The sequence below is a fragment of the Arachis ipaensis genome, chromosome B1 (assembly GCF_059453495.1).
Source record: "Arachis ipaensis isolate K30076 ecotype BB chromosome B1, ASM5945349v1, whole genome shotgun sequence".
NCBI classification, from domain to species: domain Eukaryota; kingdom Viridiplantae; phylum Streptophyta; class Magnoliopsida; order Fabales; family Fabaceae; genus Arachis; species Arachis ipaensis.
The window spans coordinates 120,445,446-120,470,566 of NC_142436.1; the positions used below are offsets into that span (position 1 = coordinate 120,445,446).

The 25,121-nt window shown below is 39.5% G+C and overlaps 1 pseudogene; it reads left to right on the forward strand.

Annotated features, from left to right (window-relative positions):
- The first annotated feature begins 13,116 nt into the window (after positions 1-13,116).
- Positions 13,117-14,584, forward strand: LOC148578143 (transmembrane 9 superfamily member 5-like; annotated as a pseudogene).
- Positions 14,585-25,121: the final 10,537 nt, after the last annotated feature.

Here is a 25,121-nt window from a genome sequence, read left to right on the forward strand (position 1 = left end):
GGTTGATACATCGGGATTTGGTTGTATCTCGAGTAAGCGTCCATGAAGGAGAGGTACTTGTATTTCGATGAAGCATTGACTAGTGTGTCTATATTCGGGAATGGGTAAAGATCTTTTGGGCAGGCTTTATTGACGTCGGTGTAATCAGTGCACATCCACCACTTCCCATTTGACTTTTTGACCAATACTACATTGGCTAGCCATAATGGATATTTCACCTCCCTTATGAACCCTGCCTCCAACAAGGCCTGTACCTGCTCCTCTACGGCTCGCGACCTCTCTGGACCAAGCTTCCTACGCTTCTGTTGTACTGGCCCAGAGCCAGGATATACGGATAACTTATGACATATTAGTTCGGGATCAATATCGGGCATGTCGGCGGCCTTCCATGCAAAGAGGTCGGAATTATCCTTTAGGAGTTTGTTAGCAGCCCATTTAGGTCTTCATTTAGATTCTCCCCTATGTTTGTTGTTTTGTCTTGAGTGTCTCCGATTTGAACTTCTTTGGTCTCACCTTCCGGCTGAGAGCTGAGTTCTTCGCGAGCTCGAAATTCCCCGAGTTCTATAGTATTGGTTTCTTTTCCTCTAGGGTCACCTTTAAGGTTCAGACTTTTGTTGTAACAGCGTTGCGCGAGCTTTTGGTCTCCCTTTATGGTGGCGATCCCTTCTGGAGTCGGGAACTTCATGCATAGGTGCGGAGTGGAGACCACTACGGCGAGCTGATTTAGTATTGTCCGACCTATGAGGGCGTTGTACACCGAGCTCACGTCGACTACGATGTAGTCTATGCTCAGTGTTCTTGACCGTGATCCTTTCTCAAATGTTGTGCGCAGTGGGATGTACCCAAGTGCTTGGATTGGGACGTCTCCGAGTCCGAACAAACTATTTGGATATGCTCTGAGTTCTTTCTCTTGTAGACCGAGCTTATCGAAGACGGATTTGAACAGGATATCTGCAGAGCTTCCTTGGTCTACCAATGTTCGGTGGAGATTGGCATTGGCAAGTATGATGGTAACGACCACAGGGTCATCATGCCCCAGGATGATGCCCGCGGCGTCTTCTTGAGTGAAGGTAATAATGGGGAGGTCGACTGACCTGTCCCCTCCTCCTACATGGTACACCTCTTTAAGGTATCTTTTGTGGGATGACTTAGAGATCCCTCCTCCTACGAATCCTCCATTTATCATGTGAATATGTCTCTCAGGTGTGTGAGGGGGCGTTCATCCCGTCCACCCTCTTCATCCCTTCTTCTCCTTTTTGGTTCGTCCGCTCTGTGGGCTAAAAACCGATCTAGTCTCCCTTCTCGTGCTAATTTTTCTATGACATTCTTCAGGTCGTAGCACTCATTAGTAGGGTGCCCATAGATCCAGTGGTATTCGCAGTACTCTATCCGACTTTCTCCTCTCTTGTGTTTAATCGGGCGAGGGGGTGGGATCTTCTCAGTGCTGCATATCTCTCAGTAAACATCCACAAGGGATACTCGAAGAGGAGTGTAGTTATGGTATTTTCTGGGTTTCTCAGGAGGTTGATCTTGTTTTTTCCTGGACTCTTTATCCTTGTCCCGAGGTGAGTAGGAGAATCTGGTCTTTGAGGTTTCTCCTAATCGGGAGTTCTCCATGTTGATGAATTTTTTCACCCGTTCTTGTACCTCATTCAGAGATGATGGATGTTTTTTGGATATGGAGTGACTAAAGGGTCCTTGTGGGGGCTATCTTCACGATTGGACCGAGCAGTTCTAGTTTTGAGGTCGGCTTCGAGCTTTAAGAGTTTGTCTTCTGGCTCTTGACGTCGTCTTGTTTCTCTCCGAAGATCTTACTCGGCTTCGCGCTGACGTTCGGCGTCTTGTTCAAGCTGTTTGAGGCGATCCTGTTGCTCACGAATGGCATACAAAATTTCAGTGTTTTGAGTCTACTTATCTCCCTTGGATTGGTGTGTGTCCTTTGGGGAGTTCGGTGTGGCATTCGTGTTTTTGAACGGCGTTCCTTCTTCCAATCCAGAATTATGATCATTGATAGGGTTGCTTTCCATGTTGATGAGATGACTTCCAGGTTTCCCGGCAACGGTGCCAATGTTCTGAGGGATACCTGAAACTGAAGATCGATCTCGGATGAGATCTTCTGGTGTGGTCGGAGCAGTTGTGTCCGAATTGCCGGATCTTGATGTGCTGCTGATCCTTGGTCACCGGAGGGTGGTGGTACCTGCAAGAGACTCTGATACTTAAGTTAGCACAGGCTTTAAGCAAGTTTTTTGTAGAATTGGAGTATGAGTTATACCTGGGTGCTCCAGCGTATTTATAGTAGTGCCTTGATGATCTTCCTTTGAGATAAGTTAGTTATCTTATCTTATCTTTTTGGGGAGGAGATCTTTATCTCTTGTCCAACCGCCTTCTGATAGGCGATGGTTCCTTCGCTTTGGGCTTTCTTGGGCCTCTGAGGCGTTCGTCCCAGCTCTATGCGAAGAGGTCGGCGATGGGCCAACCTTTCATGAGGTCGGTCCCTTTGTCTTCATCCAACTCGACCCTATAGCTCGGACCGGTGTATGAACAATCCCCCTTTTCGCTAAAAAACGTCAAATTTTTCGACAGACTTTCTGTGAGTAATTTACCGATAGATTTTTTCCATTATCGGAAATTTTTTCTCGGTAATTGGCACTTCAATTTTGCTTAAATCGTCTGATTTTATGATAGATTTTCTGTTGGTAACTAGCGTCAAATTTTTTGATAGATTTTTTGTCGATAATTGGAGCCTGGGAAAGCATTTTCATCTCTGAATATAGACAAAAAATCCGTTTGTAAATCCATCAGTAAGGTAAAACAACATTTTTTAGATTTTTTCATTGCAAAATAAACCTGATTTTATACAAAATAAATATAAATTTAAACAAGTTTATCGTATTATAAAACTAAAAGAAAAGTACTATAAACAAGCAAGTCAATATAATTCAAAACATAAACAAGTGTATTGATACATCAACTATAATAATAACAACCATACATCAACAAAGTGTATTGATACATCAAATATAATTCAAAACATAAACTCAGTGTATTGTCCAGCCATAATAAATTTATCAGCTATAGTCCTCAGTGTCATCTTCATCTCCATTATCATCATAGTCCTCATCTGAAGAGATTGAAGGTGGCAGCGGTGGCGGTGGTAGTGGAACAGCAGTGGAACTGCTTGACGCTCTAACCTTCTTGTAATCGCTAACATAAGCCTCATTTCATCTCTTGTGTTTAAGCTTTTCATTTAACTAATTATTGGAAGCAAGATACCAAAACTAATCAATGGAAACCACTGAACCTGAATCATATGCCACACACAGCGCGATGCAGCTCACGAAAACACTGGAGCCATGATCTCTACAAATCTGCATGCTGGTGCACGAATTGTAAATCACACTTTTTACAACTCGTACCACTAACCAGCAAGTGCACTGGGTCGTCCAAGTAATACCTTACGTGAGTAAGGGTCGATCCCACGGAGATTGTTGGCTTGAAGCAATCTATGGTTATCTTGTAACTCTTAGTCAGGAAAACAATAAAATAATTCACTTATCAAATTTGATTGCAAGGAATAAAAGGGCAGAACACAATTTATACTTGTATGCAATGATGGAGAATATGTTAGAGTTTTGGAGATGCTTTGTCTTCTGAAATTCTGCTTTCCTCTGTTCTCTAATTCACACACGCACGTCCTCCTATGGCAAGCTGTGTGTTGGTGGATCACCGTTGTCAATGGCTACCATCCATCCTTCCAGTGAAAAGGGTCCAGATGCGCTGTCACCGCACGGCTAATCATCTGCAGGTTCTCAGTCGTACCGGAATAGGATTTACTATCTTTTTGCGTCTGTCACTACGCCCAGCACTCGTGAGTTTGAAGCTCGTCACAGTCATCCAATCCCTGAATCCTAGTCGGAATACCACAGACAAGGTTTAGACTTTCCGGATTCTCTTGAATGCTGCCATCAATCTAGCTTATACCACGAAGATTCTGATTAAGAGATCTAAGAGATATTCATTCATTCTACGGTGGAACGTAAGTGGTTGTCAGGCACGCGTTCGTGGAGGAATGATGATGATTGTCACGTTCATCGCATTCATATTGAAGTGCGAATGGATATCTTAGATAGGAACACGCATGTTTGAATGGAAAACAGAAATACTTGCATTAATTCATCAAGACACAGCAGAGCTCCTCACCCCCAACAATGGAGTTTAGAGACTCATGCCGTCAAAAGATACAAAGTTCAGATCTAAAATGTCATGAGATATAAAATAAATCTCTAAAAGTTGTTTAAATACTAAACTAGTAACCTAGGTTTACAGAAAATGAGTAAACTATGATAGATAGCGCAGAAATCCACTTCTGGGGCCCGCTTGGTGTGTGCTGGGGCTGAGACTTAAGCTTCTCACGTGCCTGGGCTGTTTTGGGCGTTCAACGCCAGGTTGTAACCTGTTTCTGGCGTTGAACTCCAACTTATAACTTGTTTCTGGCGCTGGACGCCAGACTGCAACATAGAACTGGTGTTGAACGCCAGTTTACGTGATCTATCCTTGAGCAAAGTATGCACTATTATATATTGCTGGAAAGCCCTGGATGTCTACTTTCCAACGCAATTGGAAGCGCACCATTTGCAGTTCTTTAGCTCCAGAAAATCCACTTTGAGTGCAGGGAGGTCAGAATCCAACAGCATCAGCAGTCCTTTTTCAGCCTGAATCAGATTTTTGCTCAACTCCCTCAATTTCAGCCAGAAAATACCTGAAATCACAGAAAAATACACAAACTCATAGTAAAGTCTAGAAATATGAATTTTGCCTAGAAACTACTGAAAATAAACTAAAAACTAATTAAAACACACTAAAAATTATATGAAATTAACTCCAAAAAGCGTATAAAATATCCGCTCATCACAACACCAAACTTAAACTGTTGCTTGTCCTCAAGCAACTATATAAGTAAAATAGAATACAAATAATTTAAGAAGCAATAATATCTCAGAGTTTTTGAGTGAAGCTCAGATTCTAATTAGATGAGTGGGACTAGTAGCTTTTTGCTTCTGAACAGTTTTGGCATCTCACTTTATCCATTGAAGCTCAGAGTGATTGGCATCTATAGGAACTCAGAATTCAGATAGTGATATTGATTCTCCTAGTTCAGTATGTTGATTCTTGAACACAGCTACTTTATGAGTCTTGGCCGTGGCCCTAAGCACTTTGTTTTCCAGTATTACCACCGGATACATAAATGTCACAGACACATAATTGGGTGAACCTTTTTAGATTGTAACTCAGCTTTGCTAAAGTCCCCAATTAGAGGTGTCCAAGGTTCTTAAGCACACTCTTCTTTTTGCTTTGGACCTTGACTTTAACCGCTCAGTCTCAAGTTTTCACTTGACACCTTCACGCCACAAGCACATGGTTAGGGACAGCTTGGTTTAGCCGCTTAGGCTAGGATTTTATTCCTTTAGACCCTCCTATCCACTGATGCTCAAAGCCTTGGGGTCCTTTTTATTACCCTTGCCTTTTATTTTTAAGGGCTATTGGCTTTTTGCTCTTGCCTTTTGGTTTTAAGAGCTTTGGCTTTTTCTGCTTGCTTTTTCTTTTTCTATATTTTTTTTCTGCAAGCTTTTGTATTCACTGCTTTTTCTTGCTTCAAGAATCATTTTTATGATTTTTCAGATTATCAATAACATGTCTCATGTTCATCATTCTTTCAAGAGCCAACATATTTAACAGTCTTAAACATCAAATTCAAAAGACATATGCACTGTTCAAGCATTCATTCAGAAGACAGAAAGCATTGCCACCACATGTAAATAATTAGAATTTATCTTATTAAAAACTCGAAAAATATTGCCTCTTATTCTAAAGAAATTCTTCTATTTTATTTATGTTTAATGATGATGATAAAATTAAATTATAGCTTAATTGGAGATAAAATCAAAAATATAGATACTAATTACTACTATATGATTCCTAAGGTAAAACTAAAATAAAAACAGTTATCACAGAGTTAAGGCTAAGATTGGAATTTAACAACCTTTGTTCTGGGAAGTGGATGTTCCTCTAATCTGCGGGGTGCTTGGTCCTTCAAGAGATAATTTCTGGCGCTTCAATTCCCATAAATCACGCCCTTGCTCCTCCTGTTCTTTAAGCAAATAGCAAAGAATGCTACTTTGTTCCTTCTGTTCTTTCTTTATTTGTTCCATGGCTTCTTGCATCTTGGTAATAGATGTTTCAAGATACTCCCAGTATTCAGATTGAGGGATTTCTGGGAGAAATTCCTGTGTTCTCTTCTTGATGGGGTCATCATGTGCTTGTTGTTTTTCCATTAATGCTTTGGTGATTGGTCGCTCAACTGAGATATACTCAGTTATTCCCATCCTTACTTCAGCATCCTTGCAGAGCATAGTAATCAAGCTTGGATAAGCCAACCTGGCATCTTTGGAATTTTTGTTTGCAATTTTGTAAAATTCAGTTGAAATCAGTTGATGAACTTCCACTTCTTTTACCATCATGATGCAATGGATCATCACTGCTCTTCTAATAGTGACTTCAGAACGGTTGCTAGTGGGCAGCAGAGAATGCCCAATGAAGTCCAGCCATCCTCTGGCGACTGGTTTGAGATCTTCTCTTTTGAGTTGATTTGGGACACCCTTCGTGCTGGTGGTCCACCTGGCTCCAGGGATACATATATCCTCTAGAATCTTATCCAGGCCCTTGTATGTTCTCATCATTCTCCTACTAAAGGAGTCTGGATCATCTTTCAGCTGAGGTAGCTTTAAGATCTCCCTGATCTTGTCAGGGTGGGTATGAACAATCTTTCCTCTGACCAAGGTCCGATAGTCATAGAGAGCAGATCCAGATAGTCTTTGCTTGTCTGTTTGCCACATATTAGCATAGAACTCCTGGACCATATTCCTTCCCACTTTCATTTCAGGATTAGCTAGGATCTCCCAGTTCCTAATTCGAATTTGCTCCTGGATCTCCGGATATTCGTCTTCTTTCAGATCGAATCTAACTTCCGGGATCACTGATCTTAGACCCATTATTTTGTAATAATGGTCTGAATGTTCTTTAGTTAAGAACTTCCCTTGATTCCAAAGTGGTTTTGGAACACTCTCTTTCTTGCCTCTTGGAGTGGGTTGTTTTCCTTTAGGAGCCATGATCTTAGTGGGTATGGTTTAGTGATCACAGATAAACACACCAAACTTAGAGGTTTGCTTGTCCTCAAGCAAAAGAAAAGAAAGGAGAGGGATAGAAGGAGAGCTAGTGTAGGATGGTGGATGAGAGGAAGGAGGCCGAATGGGTTTTTAAAAGGGAGGGGGGTTTTCGAAAAAAGTGAGAAAGATAAGATAGAAGATATGATTTTAAAAAAATAAGTATGATAAGAAAAGATATAATTTAAAATTGAAAAGATATGAAAGATATTTGAAAAAGATAAAATTGGATTTTTGAAAAAGATATTGATTAGTTGAAAAGATTTTTGAATGAAAAGAGATAGATTTGTTTTGAAAATTTTGAAAAAGAGTTGAATTGGATTGAAAAAAAGGATTTGTGCTTATGGATTAAAATACATTTGATATTTTTAAAATAGGGTTTTTAGAAATTAGGGATTTTAGAAATCAGGGTTCTTAACATGTTTATGCAAGAAATCATGAATTGAAACATGAAAATTAAATTTAGAATGAAAAATGTGAAGTAAAAACGAATTCACCTCCTCCTCACCATCCTGGCGTTTGAACGCCCAAATGCTGCCTCTCCTGGGCGTTCAACGCCCAGCTGCTGCTTCTTTCTGGCATTGAACGCCAGGAACTCCTTTGTCACTGGGCATTTTTCTGAACGCCCAGGACGCTGTAAATCTGGTGTTAAACGCCCAGAAGGAGCTTCTTTCTGGCGTTCAACGCCCAGAAGATGCTTCTTTCTGGCGTTTAACGCCCAGATGGCTATCCTTACTGGCGTTCAACGCCCAGTGGATGCTTCTTTTGGGCGTTGAACGCCCAAAACAGACTCTTACTGGCGTTTTCTTGCCAGTGAGCTCTTTTTCTCTGTTTTGTGTGCAGAATCCTTCTATAACCCTATGAACTTATACAATTGACTCTTTACCTTAGTATCAGTGAACTTTATATAAACAAATAAAATCAAGAATAGGGCAAAATGCTTAGAGGAAGTGATGCCCCATGGCTGGGTTGCCTCCCAGCAAGCGCTTCTTTATTGTCTTTAGTTGGACCTTGCTGAGCTTTTAATCTAGCTTCAGCCTTGAGCATTCTTGCTCAACATTGCCTTCAAGATAGTGCTTGATTCTCTGTCCATTAACAATGAACTTCTTATCAGAATCAATGTCTTGAAGCTCCACATAACCATATGGTGATACACTTGTAATCACATATGGTCCCCTCCACCGGGACTTCAGTTTCCCGGGGAATAGCCTGAGCCTAGAGTTAAACAACAGAACCTTTTGTCCTGGTTCAAAGATTCTAGATGACAGCTTTCTGTCATGCTATTTTTTTTATTTTTCTTTATAAAGCTTGGCATTTTCGAAAGCAGTGAATCTGAATTTCTCTAGCTCATTTAGCTGGAGCAATCTTTTTTCTCCAGCTAATTTGGCATCAAAGTTTAGGAATCTGGTTGCCCAGTAGGCTTTATGTTCCAGTTCCACGGGCAGGTGGCATGCCTTACCATACACAAGTCGGTATGGAGAGGTCCCTATAGGAGTCTTGAATGCTGTTCTGTAAGCCCACAGAGCATCATCCAAGCTTCGTGCCCAATCCTTTCTACGGGTACTTACAGTCCATTCCAGGATTTTTTTTAGTTCTCTGTTAGAGACTTCAGCTTGCCCATTTGTCTGTGGATGATATGGAGTCGCCACCTTGTGGCAAATCCCATACCGGACCATGGCAGAGTAAAGCTTTTTGTTGCAGAAGTGAGTGCCCCCATCACTGATCAGTACCCTGGGGACACCAAACCTGCTGAATATATGTTTCTGGAGGAATTTCAGCACTGTTTTAGTATCATTGGTGGGTGTGGCAATGGCCTCAACCCATTTTGATACATAGTCAACTGCCACCAGAATATAAGTGTTTGAGTATGATGGTGGGAAAGGCCCCATGAAATCAATACCCCATACATCAAACAACTCAATCTCCAAGATTCCTTGTTGAGGCATGGCATAACTGTGAGGCAAATTACCAGCTCTCTGGCAACTGTCACAGTTACGTACAAACTCTCGGGAATCTCTGTAGAGTGTAGGCCAGTAGAAGCCACATTGGAGGACCTTGGTGGCTGTTCGCTCACCTCCGAAATGACCTCCATATTGTGACCCATGGCAATGCCATAAGATCTTTTGTGCTTCTTCTTTAGGCACACACCTACGGATTATGCCATCTAGATAGGGTTCATCCCACAAGTAGTACTTTGCATCAGTAATTAATTTTTTCTTTTGTTGCCTGCTGTACTCCTTGGGAATGAACCTTGCAGCTTTATAGTTTGCAATGTCTGCAAACCATGGTGTTTCTTGAATGGCAAACAAATGCTCATCAGGAAAGGTCTCAGAGATTTCAAGAGAGGGGAATGACGTCCCTTCTATTGGCTCTATCCGGGACAGATGGTCAGCCACTTGGTTCTCTGTCCCTTTTCTGTCTCTTATTTCTATATCAAACTCTTGCAGAAGCAACACCCATCTTATGAGTCTGGGTTTTGAATCCTGCTTTGTGAGTAGATATTTAAGAGCAGCATGATCTGTGTACACAATCACTTTTGATCCTACTAAGTATGATCTAAACTTGTCAATGGCATAAACCACTGCAAGCAATTCTTTTTCTGTGGTTGTGTAATTTTTCTGGGCATCATTCAAAACACGGCTAGCATAATAAATGACATGCAGAAGCTTGTCATGCCTCTGCCCCAATACTGCACCAATGGCGTGATCACTGGCATCACACATTAGCTCAAATGGTAATGTCCAGTCTGGTGCAAAAATAACTGGTGTTGTGACCAGCTTGGCCTTCAACATTTCAAACGCTTGCAGACACTCTGTGTCAAACATAAATGGCGTGTCAGCAGCTAGCAGATTGCTCAGAGGTTTTGAGATTTTTGAAAAATCCTTTATAAACCTCCTATAGAATCCTGCACGCCCCAGAAAGCTTCTGATTGCCTTAACATTGGCAGGTGGTGGTAATTTTTCAATTACCTCTATTTTTGCTTGATCCACCTCTATTCCCTTGTTTGAAATTTTATGCCCAAGGACAATCCCTTCAGTCACCATAAAGTGATATTTTTCCCAGTTTAAAACTAGGTTGGTCTCTTGGCATCTTTTCAGAACTAGTTTCAAGTGATCAAGACAGGAGCTGAATGAGTCTCCATATACTGAGAAGTCATCCATGAAGACTTCCAGAAATTTTTCCACCATATCAGAGAAAATAGAGAGCATGCATCTCTGGAAGGTTGCAGGCGCATTACACAGCCCAAATGGCATCCTTCTATAAGCAAACACTCCAGATGGACATGTGAATGCTGTTTTCTCTTGATCCTGGGGATCTACTGCAATTTGGTTATAGCCTGAGTAGCCATCCAAGAAGCAGTAATAATCATGACCTGCCAGTCTTTCTAGCATCTGGTCTATGAATGGTAAAGGAAAATGATCCTTTCTGGTGGCTGTATTGAGCCTTCTGTAGTCAATACACATGCGCCACCCTGTAACTGTTCTTGTAGGAACCAGTTCATTCTTTTCATTATGAACCACTGTCATGCCTCCCTTTTTGGGGATAACATGGACAGGGCTCACCCAGGGGCTGTCAGAAATAGGATAAATAATCCCAGCCTCCAGTAATTTGGTGACTTCTTTCTGCACCACTTCTTTCATGGCTGGATTTAGCCGCCTCTGTTGTTGAACCACTGGTTTAGCATTATCCTCCAATAAGATTTTGTGCATGCATCTAGCTGGGCTTATGCCCTTAAGGTCACCTATGGACCACCCAAGAGCTGTCTTGTGTGTCCTTAGCACTTGAATAAGTGCTTCCTCTTCCTGTGGATTTAAAGCAGAGCTTATGATCACTGGAAAAATGTCACCTTCTACCAGAAATGCATATTTTAGAGATGGTGGTAATGGTTTGAGCTCGGGTTTAGGAGGTTTTTCCTCTTCCAGAGGAAATTTCAGAGGCTCTTTCATTTCTTCTGAATCCTCCAAATCAGGCTGAACATCTTTAAAGATGTCTTCCAACTCTGATTCGAGACTCACAGCCATGTTGATCTCTTCTACCAAAGAGTCAATAAGATCAACTTTCATGCAGTCTTTTGGTGTGTCTGGATGCTGCATGGCTTTGACAGCATTCAACTTAAACTCATCATCATTGACTCTCAGGGTTATTTTCCCCTGTTGGACATCAATGAGAGTTCGTCCAGTTGCTAGGAAGGGTCTTCCTAGAATGGGAGTGGCACTCTTGTGCTCCTCCATTTCCAGCACTACAAAGTCAGTGGGAAAGGCGAATGGCCCAACTCTGACAATCATGTCTTCAATCACGCCTGATGGGTATTTAATGGAGCCATCAGCAAGTTGGTGACATATCCGAGTTGGTTTAACTTCTTCAGTTAAACCAAGCTTTCTGATAGTGGATGCAGGTATTAGGTTGATGCTTGCCCCAAGATCACATAAAGCTGTCTTGGTGCAATTACCGTCTAATGTGCATGGTATCAGAAAACTCCCAGGGTCTTTAAGCTTTTCAGGAAAACTTTTCAGAATGATTGCACTGCATTCTTCAGTGAGGATAACTCTTTCAGTTTCTCTCCAATCCTTCTTATGACTCAAGATCTCTTTCATGAACTTGGCATAAGAAGGTATTTGCTCAAGTGCCTCTGCAAATGGAATCTTTATTTCAAGAGTCCTGAGATAATCTGCAAAGCGAGCAAATTGCTTATCCTGCTCCTCTTGGCGGAGTTTTTGAGGATAAGGTATCTTGGCTTTATATTCCTCAACCTTAGTTGCTGTAAGTTTATTTCCTACAGAAGTGGTTGAAGAAGCCTTTTTAGATGGGTTGTTATCAGCACTTGTGTGTGTCTGATCCCTCACTGACAATTGAGTGCCAGAGTTAGAAGCTGGAGTGACGTTAGACGCCAGCTCCTCATCTGTTCCTGGCGTTTGAACGCCAGAACTGAGCTTCTTTTGGGCATTCAACACCAGATCTTTTTGGGGAGGAGATCTTTATCTTTTGTCCAACCACCTTCTGATAGGCGATGGTTCCTTCGCTTTGGGCTTTCTTGGGCCTCTGAGGCGTTCATCCCAGCTCTATGCGAAGAGGTCGGCGATGGGCCAACCTTCCATGAGGTCGGTCCCTTTGTCTTCATCCAACTCGACCCTATAGCTCGGACCGGTGTATGAACAATCCCCCTTTTCGCTAAAAAACGTCAAATTTTTCGACAGACTTTCTGTGAGTAATTTACTAATAGATTTTTTCCATTATCGGAAATTTTTTCTCGGTAATTGGCACTTCAATTTTTCTTAAATCGTCCGATTTTATGATAGATTTTCTGTTGGTAACTAGCGTCAAATTTTTTGACAGATTTTTTGTCGATAATTGGAGCCTGGGAAAGCATTTTCATCTCTGAATATAGACAAAAAATCCGTTTGTAAATCCATCAGTAAGGTAAAACAACATTTTTTAGATTTTTTCATTGCAAAATAAACCTGATTTTATACAAAATAAATATAAATTTAAACAAGTTTATCGTATTATAAAACTAAAAGAAAAGTACTATAAACAAGCAAGTCAATATAATTCAAAACATAAACAAGTGTATTGATACATCAACTATAATAATAACAACCATACATCAACAAAGTGTATTGATACATCAAATATAATTCAAAACATAAACTCAGTGTATTGTCCAGCCATAATAAATTTATCAGGAGTTAATGCCCAAAATGGTCCCTGAAATATCCAACTCGTTTCAGATTAGTCCTCTATTTTTTAAAATGACCAAATACATCCTTGATTCTCGGAATCGTGAATCTCCGTTAGTCCAAAAGTTACCAGACGTTATAACACTGCTGATGTGTGCAGTTGAATGCTTAGTTGGCAATTTGAAAAGTGACACCGTTTAAGGGGAACAGGCCAAACGATGCCGTTTGCTATCAAAAACACTTTCTTCTCTTCTGCATCATCTCTTCATCTCCTTCAACTCGCAGTTGTCGAGCTTCACAAGTGCCCCTCCGTGGCACCCCCGGTTGTGTTCAGTGAAGCAAGTTTTGCATGAAGCATCATCATATTCGCACATTGCAGAAGGTGAAAGGTGAAAGGTGAAAGGTGAGTGTTTAGGTTTTTGTTATCTCTCACTATCACTCTTTTTGATACAAATCTTGAATGCCTGGATGTAATTTATATTGAGATAAATCGCTCCAATGATGTTCAAAACATTATAGTGATAGAAAAAGAAAAAAGAATAAAGGAATAAAGGGAGTTATTGGTAAAGTGAAGCGTAAAAAAGATGGGAATTTTAATTCTGTTATTGTGGCTTTTTATTTGAGCAATGCTTTGTATGAATTTAAGTTCAGAGAGGACAAAATTGATGAGACATTGTGCCAAAAATGGATATGTTGATGAGGTTGCAAGCTTCAACGAAGCTATTAACTGTGACTACTACTTCCAGTTTTACTTGGATGACCTTCTATTTTGGGGGTTTATTGGGAAGCTTGAGGAGGATTGTTGGAGTCCTGCTAAGGGAGGGACAAAGTATTACTTTTTTTATGCATGTTCAATTTGATGTTCTTTTAATGGAGACCAAGTCATAGAAGTGAATGTATTTGGTGATCCAAATGGTGCTATTGATATAAGTAATGATGTTGATGTTGATGTTGATGTTGATTTAAATTCACTTATTCAATTACCTGAAATGCAACTGCACTGCATCTTGAGAATAGGATGGATAGATACTTAAAAACTTCTTTGCTGTTCAGGTACTCATCAGCATCTTTCTATGGCTAGTTTGTTGGAAATGAATGGGTAATTTCATATACAATTAACATGAAAAATAAATGATGTCTCATTATATTTTTTTATCAACATCCTATGTCTATTGTGTTACTTGATTATGATTCCAGAAAAGGAGTGTTAATTTAGCAGTAATTCTTTACATTAGACTAGTTTTTGTCATAGCCTCTATTTTCAACATTATTGCAATATTTTATGGTGCCACAACTGCTCTCACATTTTGCTTCATTATTGTGATTCTTGTTATATTCATAGTCCTTGCTATCCCCTTACTCGTGTTTGATGGAGTTATTGGATACGGCTTTAGAATTGAGTTTTAAAACCCTTCTTCCACAAAGAGATATCTTAGGAAGATTCAGCAATTTGTTTGATATACAAAAATACCATTTCAAATGTTTATTGGCGATCTTGTGTCATTTAGTGCAATTGTCCTGTAGTTACATCAGGAATATGCTAGTATGTAGGACTACAAAATATACACTCTTTCTAGCATTTTGTTCATCACATTTATCGCTGCCATTGTCATAATTGCATTGGTCAATATTGGCTTGACATAAATTCAATTATTTGTGGAAGACCATGAATGGTGGTGGAGGTAAGTTATTTTGCTAATCAAAGTACTTGCTGCTTGTGTAATAGCAGATTGTTAATGAAATAACATTACTTTTTTCATCTGAAGAAGAGAAGGAGAGTCGAAGAAGAGAAGGAAAGTCGAAGAACAGAAGAACGTAGCATACAGTTTGAAGAAGGGAAGACAATTAGGGTTTTATAATTGAAATGGACTAATTTGGGTAATATTAGGCAATTCCAGATACTAATTTGAATCAAATTCAACCTTGGCACACATCAGCATACAGCTGGAATGCCCACATGGCAGTTAACGTTCCACATCAGCAACGTTTTGACGGCACTTCTGCGAGGGACTAACGGAGACGCACGTTTCTGAATTTAAGGGATTTAGTTGGTCATTTAAAAAAATCAAGGATTAAATTGAATACCGATTTAAAATTCAGGGACCATTTTGGGCATTTACTCAATTTATCATCTATAGTCCTCAGTGTCATCTTCATCTCCATTATCATCATAGTCCTCATCTGAAGAGATTGAAGGTGGCAGCGGTGGCGGTGGTAGTGGAACAGCAGTGGAACTGCTTGACGCTCTAACCTTCTTGTAATCGCTAACATAAGCCTCATTTCTTCTCTTGTGTTTAAGCTTTTCATTTAACTAATTATTGGAAGCAAGATACCAAAACTAATCAATGAAAACCACTGAACCTGAATCATATGCCACACACAGCGCGATGCAGCTCACGAAAACACTGGAGCCATGATCTCTATAAATCTGCATGCTGGTGCACGAATTGTAAATCACACTTTTTACAACTCGTACCACTAACCAGCAAGTGCACTGGGTCATCCAAGTAATACCTTACGTGAGTAAGGGTCGATCCCACGGAGATTGTTAGCTTGAAGCAATCTATGGTTATCTTGTAACTCTTAGTCAGGAAAACAATAAAATAATTCACTTATCAAATTTGATTGCAAGGAATAAAAGGACAGAACACAATTTATACTTGTATGCAATGATGGAGAATATGTTGGAGTTTTGGAGATGCTTTGTCTTCTGAAATTCTGCTTTCCTCTGTTTTCTGATTCACGCACGCACGTCCTCCTATGGCAAGCTGTGTGTTGGTGGATCACCGTTGTCAATGGCTACCATCCATCCTTCCAGTGAAAAGGGTCCAGATGCGCTGTCACCGCACGGCTAATCATCTGCAGGTTCTCAGTCGTACCGGAATAGGATTTACTATCCTTTTGCATCTGTCACTACGCCCAGCACTCGTGAGTTTGAAGCTCGTCACAGTCATCCAATCCCTGAATCCTACTCGGAATACCACAGACAAGTTTTAGACTTTCCGGATTCTCTTGAATGCTGCCATCAATCTAGCTTATACCACGAAGATTCTGATTAAGAGATCTAAGAGATATTCATTCATTCTACGGTGGAACATAAGTGGTTGTCAGGCACGCGTTCGTGGAGGAATGATGATGATTGTCACGTTCATCGCATTCATATTGAAGTGCAAATGGATATCTTAGATAGGAACACGCATGTTTGAATGGAAAACAGAAATACTTGCATTAATTCATCGAGACACAGCAGAGCTCCTCACCCCCAACAATGGAGTTTAGAGACTCATGCCGTCAAAAGGTACAAAGTTCAGATCTAAAATGTCATGAGATACAAAATAAATCTCTAAAAGTTGTTTAAATACTAAACTAGTAACCTAGGTTTACAGAAAATGAGTAAACTATGATAGATAGCGCAGAAATCTACTTCTGGGGCCCGCTTGGTGTGTGCTGGGCTGAGACTTAAGCTTCTCACATGCCTGGGCTGTTTTGGGCGTTCAACATCAGGTTGTAACCTGTTTCTGGCGTTGAACTCCAACTTATAACTTGTTTCTGGCGCTGGACGCCAGACTGCAACATGGAACTGGCATTGAATGCCAGTTTACGTCATCTATCCTTGAGCAAAGTATAAACTATTATATATTGCTAGAAAGCCCTGGATGTCTACTTTCCAACGCAATTGGAAGCGTGCCATTTGAAGTTTTGTAGCTCAAGAAAATCCACTTTGAGTGCAGGGAGGTCAGAATCCAACAGCATCAGCATTCCTTTTTCAGCCTAAATCAGATTTTTGCTCAGCTCCCTCAATTTCAGCCAGAAAATACCTGAAATCACAGAAAAACACACAAACTCATAGTAAAATCCAGAAATATGAATTTTGCCTAGAAACTACTAAAAATAAACTAAAAACTAATTAAAACACACTAAAAACTATATGAAATTAATCCCAAAAAGCGTATAAAATATCCGCTCATCACATGCGTACATGGACAACATCACATAATAATGAAAGGAAAAGGAACAGGAACAGATAACAACACTTGAAAATTCAAATGTTCATCTTACGCTGCACGAGGCAAAAGAGGGTACTTGCACTTTCCTGGTTTCTCCTGAGTTTCTCTAATACAAGAAATTAAGGAAACAAAAAACAGTTACTCAAAACACATGCGTGGACAAGAAAATCCGTGAGGAGTTCCCCATTGTTCTTACTTGTGAACTTCATGACCTTCTCTTCTCTTTGTCATATTCCAACATGGTGCTCCTTTACTTTGTTCCAAACCAGGCTATGAAATCTCCAACTTATGCTTCCTCACCAGTTTTATGTATTTGCATTTGGATTTTGGAATTAGAATGACAGCATATGAAACTTCCTTAATAGAACCAAAACTAAAACTTTCATAAGACTCACTCCTCTGCATTAAAATGTTCAACACCTAAGTCTTCATCCCACATGAAAATATACTCATATGGTCCCACAATATCTGGATGCAGAAATCGCTTCGCATACCACCTAGTAGGGTAAATAATAGGCCAAATTTACCTTGACAAATAGCTTCAAAGCGGTCGATCGCTTTGTCCTCGTCTAACCCAGACCTTATAGCTTGGTCCAAGGTATGAACACCTACCGAGGAGCCTCCCGACCTGCATCTGAAAAATAACAACACAGTATAGGCTGAGAATCGGAGGTTCTCAGCATGGTAAAGGTGCCATGCACATAAGATATAAGGTCCTGGGAATGCGAGAGGCAATCCTAGAACGCTGACACTCAAATTATAAAGCTTAAAGTACTAAATAGCAACCATAAAAAGGTGGTCTTCTAAAGGTATCTAAGCCTAGCCTAAAACTTATCCTTAACACTAAGCTTTACCACATTTCCTCTATTCCTCCATCTCCGATGAAAAATCAAAGACAGACAAACAGACAAAAGCAAGCACAGGTAGGAAACAAGTAAATCAAGTAGCAATTATGACAGTTAACATAATATATTCAATTAGGCACTCCTAAATAAGGCATAGCAAACAAAGCAAACAATATGCACATGATGTATGTTTGTCCTATGGCTAATGATATCATCTGTCGATTATATAGCCAAGCCTATATGTCCTGGTAGCTAACTATGGACTGAAACACCCATGCAGAGCAAGTGAGTACGCGTACGCATACATGGGAGGCAGTAGCCACCATATGCAAATGAGGGTTCCGCGTACGCAAAAGTCTCATGTCACGCGTACGCGTGGCACACGCGTACGTGTGGGCGTACGTCTTTCTGAAAATTTTTACTAAGTCTGAAATCTGCAATTTTGCCAATTTAAACCCCAAACTTCTGATGGGCATAACTTTCTCATCTTAAAACATTTTTCATCTGCTCTTCGAACGACATAAACTTCACGGACCCAATTTTCATACAAAACAAGTTTGAAATGATTTGGGGGTTCGGAAGCCGAGTTATGGCTCGCCGAAGTTCGGCAAAAAAAACTAATTTTCCACAAAACTTCCAAACCTCAATCTTTCATTAAAATCAAACCCAATTCAACTTACCATGTCTACCTCCATCAACAAAACAACATACCATACCATACCAAAGTAACACTAAGATCTCCATACCTCAATCATACCTTAGTGTTATGCACTTCCCACTTAAATGTCTCACCTTAACCAACAATGTTACTAACATTCATATATACAAGGTCAATATCACCAACTTATCAATTACCCATCAATACACCATATTGCATTATATTTTCCACAATAACTATGATCACCAACATATGTTCAGCTCATTCAACTCATATTAGCAATCATTGTCACAAGCACTAAACATTCAACATGCTTAATCATTCTAACCTAACCTAAGGTCTTCTAGCCTAAGTTTTCACAGAACATTATATATTAAATACAAGAAATATAAACCATACCTTGGCCTATTTCCACGTATTATTGATGAGTCCATATTTTACGATATATTTTAGTTTGATTTGAGTGGATTTCATCACATAAACCCACATTTATTCATCTAAATAGCATGCTTTTGAGATTTGATCCCTAAATTGAACCTAAATGTGAAAACATGCATTTTTCTGCTTAAATTAAGTAATTTAATCCCTCTTTTATTTTATTTGATGTCGTGATATGTTTGTTGAGTAATTTCAGGTCCTAGAGGCCAGAATGGGTTGGTAGAAGTGGAAGAAAACAAGCAAAAAGGGAAAAAATATGAAGAAAATAGAGTTTGGAAGCTGTAGCAAAGGTGTGTACGCACAACGATGACTTCGTGCAAGGAAGCGTACGCACCAAATGTCGTGCGTACGCACGATGGGAATTCTGCGCAACCATGCATACGCACAGTAGGCCGTGCGTACGCACGCATGCATGCACGCACGCAGGTCATTAATTGCAAATCTCTGGGGGTGATTTTTGAGCCTCCAAAATCCAGTCCAACTTATTTTCTGAAGCTATTTAAGGCCAAAGTGAAGAGGAATGAAGGGGGCAATTAGGTTTAGGTTTTGTTATGTTTTCTCTTAGTTTCTAGAGAGAGAAGCCCCCCTCTCTCTAGAATTAGGCTTCTTTAGTTTAATTTCTTGTAATTTCTACTTTTAATTCTTGTTTTTATTTACTTTTCCTTGTCATTTATTGTTATTACACCTTTATCTTCTTCATCTCTTTTGTTATTTCCTTTATTTTTTCATTTTCATGTTATGAACACTCTTTGTTAATTTTAATTTCAATTAATGCAATTTATGTTTTCATGTCATTTATTGCTTTCTCTAGTTGTTATTGTTACTTCTTTGCTTTGGTAGTTTTAGAATTTATTTTATTATAATTTAATATTATTTTATTATCATGCACACCAAGTGTTTGATAAAATGCTTGGTTTAGTTTTCACTTAGTTTTTCTACATTCTTGGCTTGAAATTGATGACTTTGGTGATCCTTGAGTTATTGATGTCCATTCTTGTTTGATACATTAGAGTAGTTAGTTGATTTGGTATGTGACCCCCTAGTGTTGACATAGGACTTAGGGATTGAAATTAACTATGCCTATTTGACTTATCTTCGATGTAAGGTTGACTAAGTAGGATTAACTCTTCATAATCGTCATGTGTTTGTGGTCAATGGCTAGGATAGGTAGCCTTAGCTCTCAATTACTTTCCAAGATATTTTCTTGCATTTGAAGTTTTCTTTCCTTGCATTTAATTGCTTTGACTTGTATTGCTTTGACTTTAAATTCTTACATGTTTAGTTTTCACACTCTTGGTTGAGAAATTGGGTATTTGGGTGGAATTGAGTTGTGGATGTCCATTCTGCATTGTATTTAAATAGTTAATTGATTTGGTTTCCATTGACGCTAGTCTTTCACTAAGTAATTAGTGAGTTGACTAGGACTTATGGATTGAGATCAATTATGCTTTTGACCAATTCTCAAGGAGGATTGACTAGTTTGGATTGATTCCACACAATTGCCATGTTTGTGGTCCACAACTAGGATATGAATCCCTAATTACCCAATTCTTGCCAAGAGTCCTTTTTAGCATTTAATTTCCATTTTCATTACTTTTACTTGCTTTGACTTCTAATTCTTACATGATCAATTGCTCTCTTGCTATTTACATTACTTGCTTCTCTTGCCATCCCATGCTCTCTCATAGCCAATAATTGTACACTTAATTGCAACTCCTAGGGAAGACGACCCGATGTTTAATTACTCTCGGTTATTTTGTATTGGATTTAATATTTGATCTTGAGAATTCATTATTGGTTTGGACTATGCTACCAACGAATTGATTCTTATTTTGATTGATTCCAAACTATGCAAGAATTCTCATTTATCAAATTTGGCGCCGTTGCCGGGGAATTGCAATGGTATTGTTTTTGGCTATTGTAAATATGTGAATAGTTGTTTTTGATTGATTGTGAATATGTTTATATGTTAATATGTAAATAGCTTGCTCTTTGGTTCTCTTTAGTTTTTGTTGATGGTTAGAATTGGGATGCCGGAGGACATTGGACATTCTAGCATTAGTGGGAAAGTCAAGCACAAGCCACCATAGCATGGGCTCTCCCAATTGTCTAACTTAAAGACATTAAATAAAAGTGTTTGGTAACATCTTTCTAACTCTCGCTCTCTTTTAGCATTTGTTTGTTGAATTTTTGCTTCTTTTAGTTAGCTTAGTTTGGTGGAATTTTTGTGTTGATCTTAAAGTTTTAGGGTAGAATAAGTCTTTGGGTTGAAAATGCTGTTTTGGACATCAAGTTTGGTGCCTTAGAGCACTAAATTTTTTTGGAAAAAACAGAGCATGTGTGTGCGCACACACCGTACGCACACAACCCCATTTTTCGTGTTCTGTGCGCCCGCACACCAGCTTATGCACCCTCTGTTGGGAGCGTTCGCACACCTTGTGCGTCCGCATCCCTTCTCTTTTGTCTCTGTGCGTGCGCACGGACTTGTGTGCGTACGCACAGATAGTGAGATAGCTGGAAATTTTGATGCTTCATGATAAAAAAAACACACATACCTTTGCGTGCACATAGCTCTGTGCGCACGCACAACCTTTGGAACCCCCTTTGCTCGCAGCACACGCACCCCTTGTGCGTGGGAACACCCCCGTCATCTCCCTTCTGTGCACGCGCACAAGACCTTGTGCGTCTGATAAACCACTATTTTATGGTTTATCTTGTGCTCATTTGAGTGGTTTTTATCAACTCTTTACCCACTTATTCATACTATTTGCATGAGTTTACATTCTCCTTCCTGATTTTGTGCTATGATTGAAAACATGCTTCTTTGGTCTTAAATTTGATATATTTAATCCTCTCTTATTACCATTAGATGCCTTGATATGTGTGTTAAGTGATTTCAGAGATTACAGGGCAGGAATGGCTCAGAGGATAGAAAGGAAGCATGCAAAAGTGGAAGGAATACAAGAAGTTGGAGAAATTGCTAAGCTGTCTAGCCTGACCTCTCTGCACTCAAACGGCTATAACGTTAGCTACAGAGGTCCAAACGATGCGGTTTTAGTTGCGTTAGAACGCTAACGTCCGGGGCTTCGATTTGATGTATAATATGCTATAGTTCCTCTAACTCTAGGTGACGCGACCGCGTGATCCATGCGGCCGCGTCGCAGTGACGGAAATCAGCGCATTAAAATTCGAAACCAGCGAATTCTGGACTGTTTCTAACCCAGTTTGCGGCCCAGAAAACACAGATTAGAGGCTATAAAGTGGGGGACTGCATCCATTCATGAGGAGGTTCTCACATTCACAATTTTAGGAGTAGATGTAGTTTTTAGAGAGAGAGGTTCTCTCCTCTCTCTTAGGATTAGGATTTAGGATTTCTCTTAGTTTTAGGAGTGACTCTCGATCCAGGTTCAATATTCCTTTTTCTTCATATTTCTCTTCTACTTTTAGATACTCTAATACTTTTATTTATTAATTACTTATGTTGCCCATTTGATTCATAAATCTTTCATGTTAGATTGGATTGCTTTTATTAATATAATTTGAGGAATTTTTAGATTTAATTTTGCTTTGCTTTATTTATATTGATGCTATTTAATTTAGATATTTTCTTCCTTTTGGCTTTGGTTAAGTAATTGGTAACGCTTGAGCTGTCAATAAAGCAGTGATTGAAATTGGGAGTTGCTCCAATAACTCTAGTCTTTCCATCAGAATTGACTAGGACCTGAGGATTAAGCTAATTAATCCACTTGATCTACCTTCATAGTTAGAGGTTAACAAAGTGATATTAAAACCCGAATTTCATCACAATTGATAAGGATAGGACCTCCAGTTCTCCATACCTTGCCAAGAGATTTTATTATTGTTAATTTATTTTACTTGTCATTTAAATATACCTATGCACATTGCCCAAACTCCAAATTTCTCAAACCCCCAAATTTACAATCTCCATAACCAATAATAAGAACATAACTCCCTGCAATTCCTTGAGAAGACGACCCGAGGTTAAATACTCGGTTATCAATTTTAAAAGGGGTTTGTTACTTGTGACAACCAAAACATTTGTACGAAGGGATTTCTGTCGGTTTAGAGACTATATCTACAACGCGACTGTTTTTATGACATTCTTTACTGGCAAAAATCCTAACGTCAAAATGGCGTCGTTGCCGGGGAATTGCAAACGTGTGTGTTATTATTGGTTATTGTAAATATTTTTTTATTTTTGCTTGTTTATTTGTTTTTATTTTTGCTTTTTCATAAATTAAGAGGTTATTTATTTTTATTTAGTTATAAAAAAAATTTTTTAAATTTGTTCTTAGTGTTCATCTTGATCTTCAAGTTGTTCTTCGCATTCATCTTGACCTTCAAGCTGTTCTTAGTTGTTTTCTTCGTTTTGATCTAAAAATTTGAAATTTGGTGTCATTTTATTGTTTTTCTCTTTTCTCATTAAATTCAAAAATATTTTTAATTAATTTTTTCGGAAAAAAAAATTTCAGATTTTTATTTTTAAATTTTTTATCTTATCTTATCTTATTTCAAAAATCAAATTTCAAAATTCAAATTTCAAAATTTCAAATTTCAAATTTCAAAATTTAATTTTCAAATTCAAAATTTAAATAACCTTTTAATTTAAATTTTTTTTTATTTTTTTATTTTGCTACTATGAACTCTCACCCCTTTGGCTATGAGTCTGGTTACAATAATGTTGCAGGAAGAAGAAATTACAATGAGAACAGGCATCAAGGTTGGAACAATCAAAGATGGGAGGAGCCACAAGGATTTGATCAACCCTCATGGCAACAACCACCTCCAGTGAACTATCAACAACCACCACCATATGCCTATGAACCCTCTCCTCAACATAACTTTGGACCACCAAACTCACAAGCCCCTTTCCGCCATTCACCTCCATATGACCCTAACCCTCAACCACCATACCAACCACCTTATGAGCCATATGAACCATATATAGAACCACCCCAATTCCAACCCAATTACTCGCAAGAACCACCACTTCAATATTCACCATCTCCATATCCATCAATCCAAGAGCACTATGATCCTATTTATGAAAGCCGATTGCATCAAGAGGCAAAGGATCGTCTCAAGGAAACAGTGGATCGATGTCAGGCAACCGTTCAACAACTGGGGCAAGCATTAATTCAATGGGCTTCTAGGCGCTCAAATATACAAGGATCGGCCACAGCCCCATGTGGACAGTCTAGTGAAGAGCGTAGCATGAAGGAGATACTAGAAACCCCAGTAGACAAGACAGAGAATGAATTCGTACTAGAACAAGTAGAAGAAGCTGTCATTGTTCAAGAAGAAGAAGAAGTGGTTGAAGACTTTGGAGATGCAGAACCTCCATGGGAAAGTCAAGACATAGAGCCTCCTTCCAAGACGGTTGAAATTGATGCTGAGGAAGGTGTACAACCTCCAAAGCATATCATAGTTGAAGACTTGGAAGAGGTTGATCAAGAGATGGAGATTCAAGAAGAAGAAGCACAACCTCTGGTGCACGAATTATGAATCACACTTTTCACAACTCGTACCACGGACCAGCAAGTGCACTGGGTCGTCCAAGTAATACCTCACGTGAGTAAGGGTCGAATCCCACGGAGATTGTTGGTTTGAAGCAATCTATGGTTATCTTGTAAATCTTAGTCAGGAAGTCAATTATGTTTATCAGTTGAATTGCAAATAAACAATAGAGCATGGATTAAAGGTTACTTGTTATGCAGTAATGGAGAATATGTTGGAGTTTTGGAGATGCTTTGTCTTCTGAATCTCTGCTTTCCTCTGTCTTCTTGTTCACGCACGCACGTCCTCCTATGGCAAGCTGTGTGTTGATGGATCACCGTTGTCAATGGCTACCTTCCATCCTTCCAGTGAAAACTACGCTCATGCGCTCTGTCACAGCACGGCTAATCACCGGTTGGTTCTCGATCCGGTTGGAATAGGATTTACTATCCTTTTGCGTCTGTCACTAACGCCCTGCCTTCAGGAGTTTGAAGCTCGTCACAGTCATTCAATCCTTGAATCCTACTCAGAATACCACAGACAAGGTTTAGACTTTCCGGATTCTCATGAATGCCGCCATCAGTTCTAGCTTATTGGTGCACGAATTGTGAATCACACTTTTCACAACGCGTACCACTAGCCAGAAAGTGCACTGGGTCGTCCAAGTAATACCTTACGTGAGTAAGGGTCGAATCCCACGGAGATTGTTGGTTTGAAGCAATCTATGGTTATCTTGTAAATCTTAGTCAGGAAGTTAA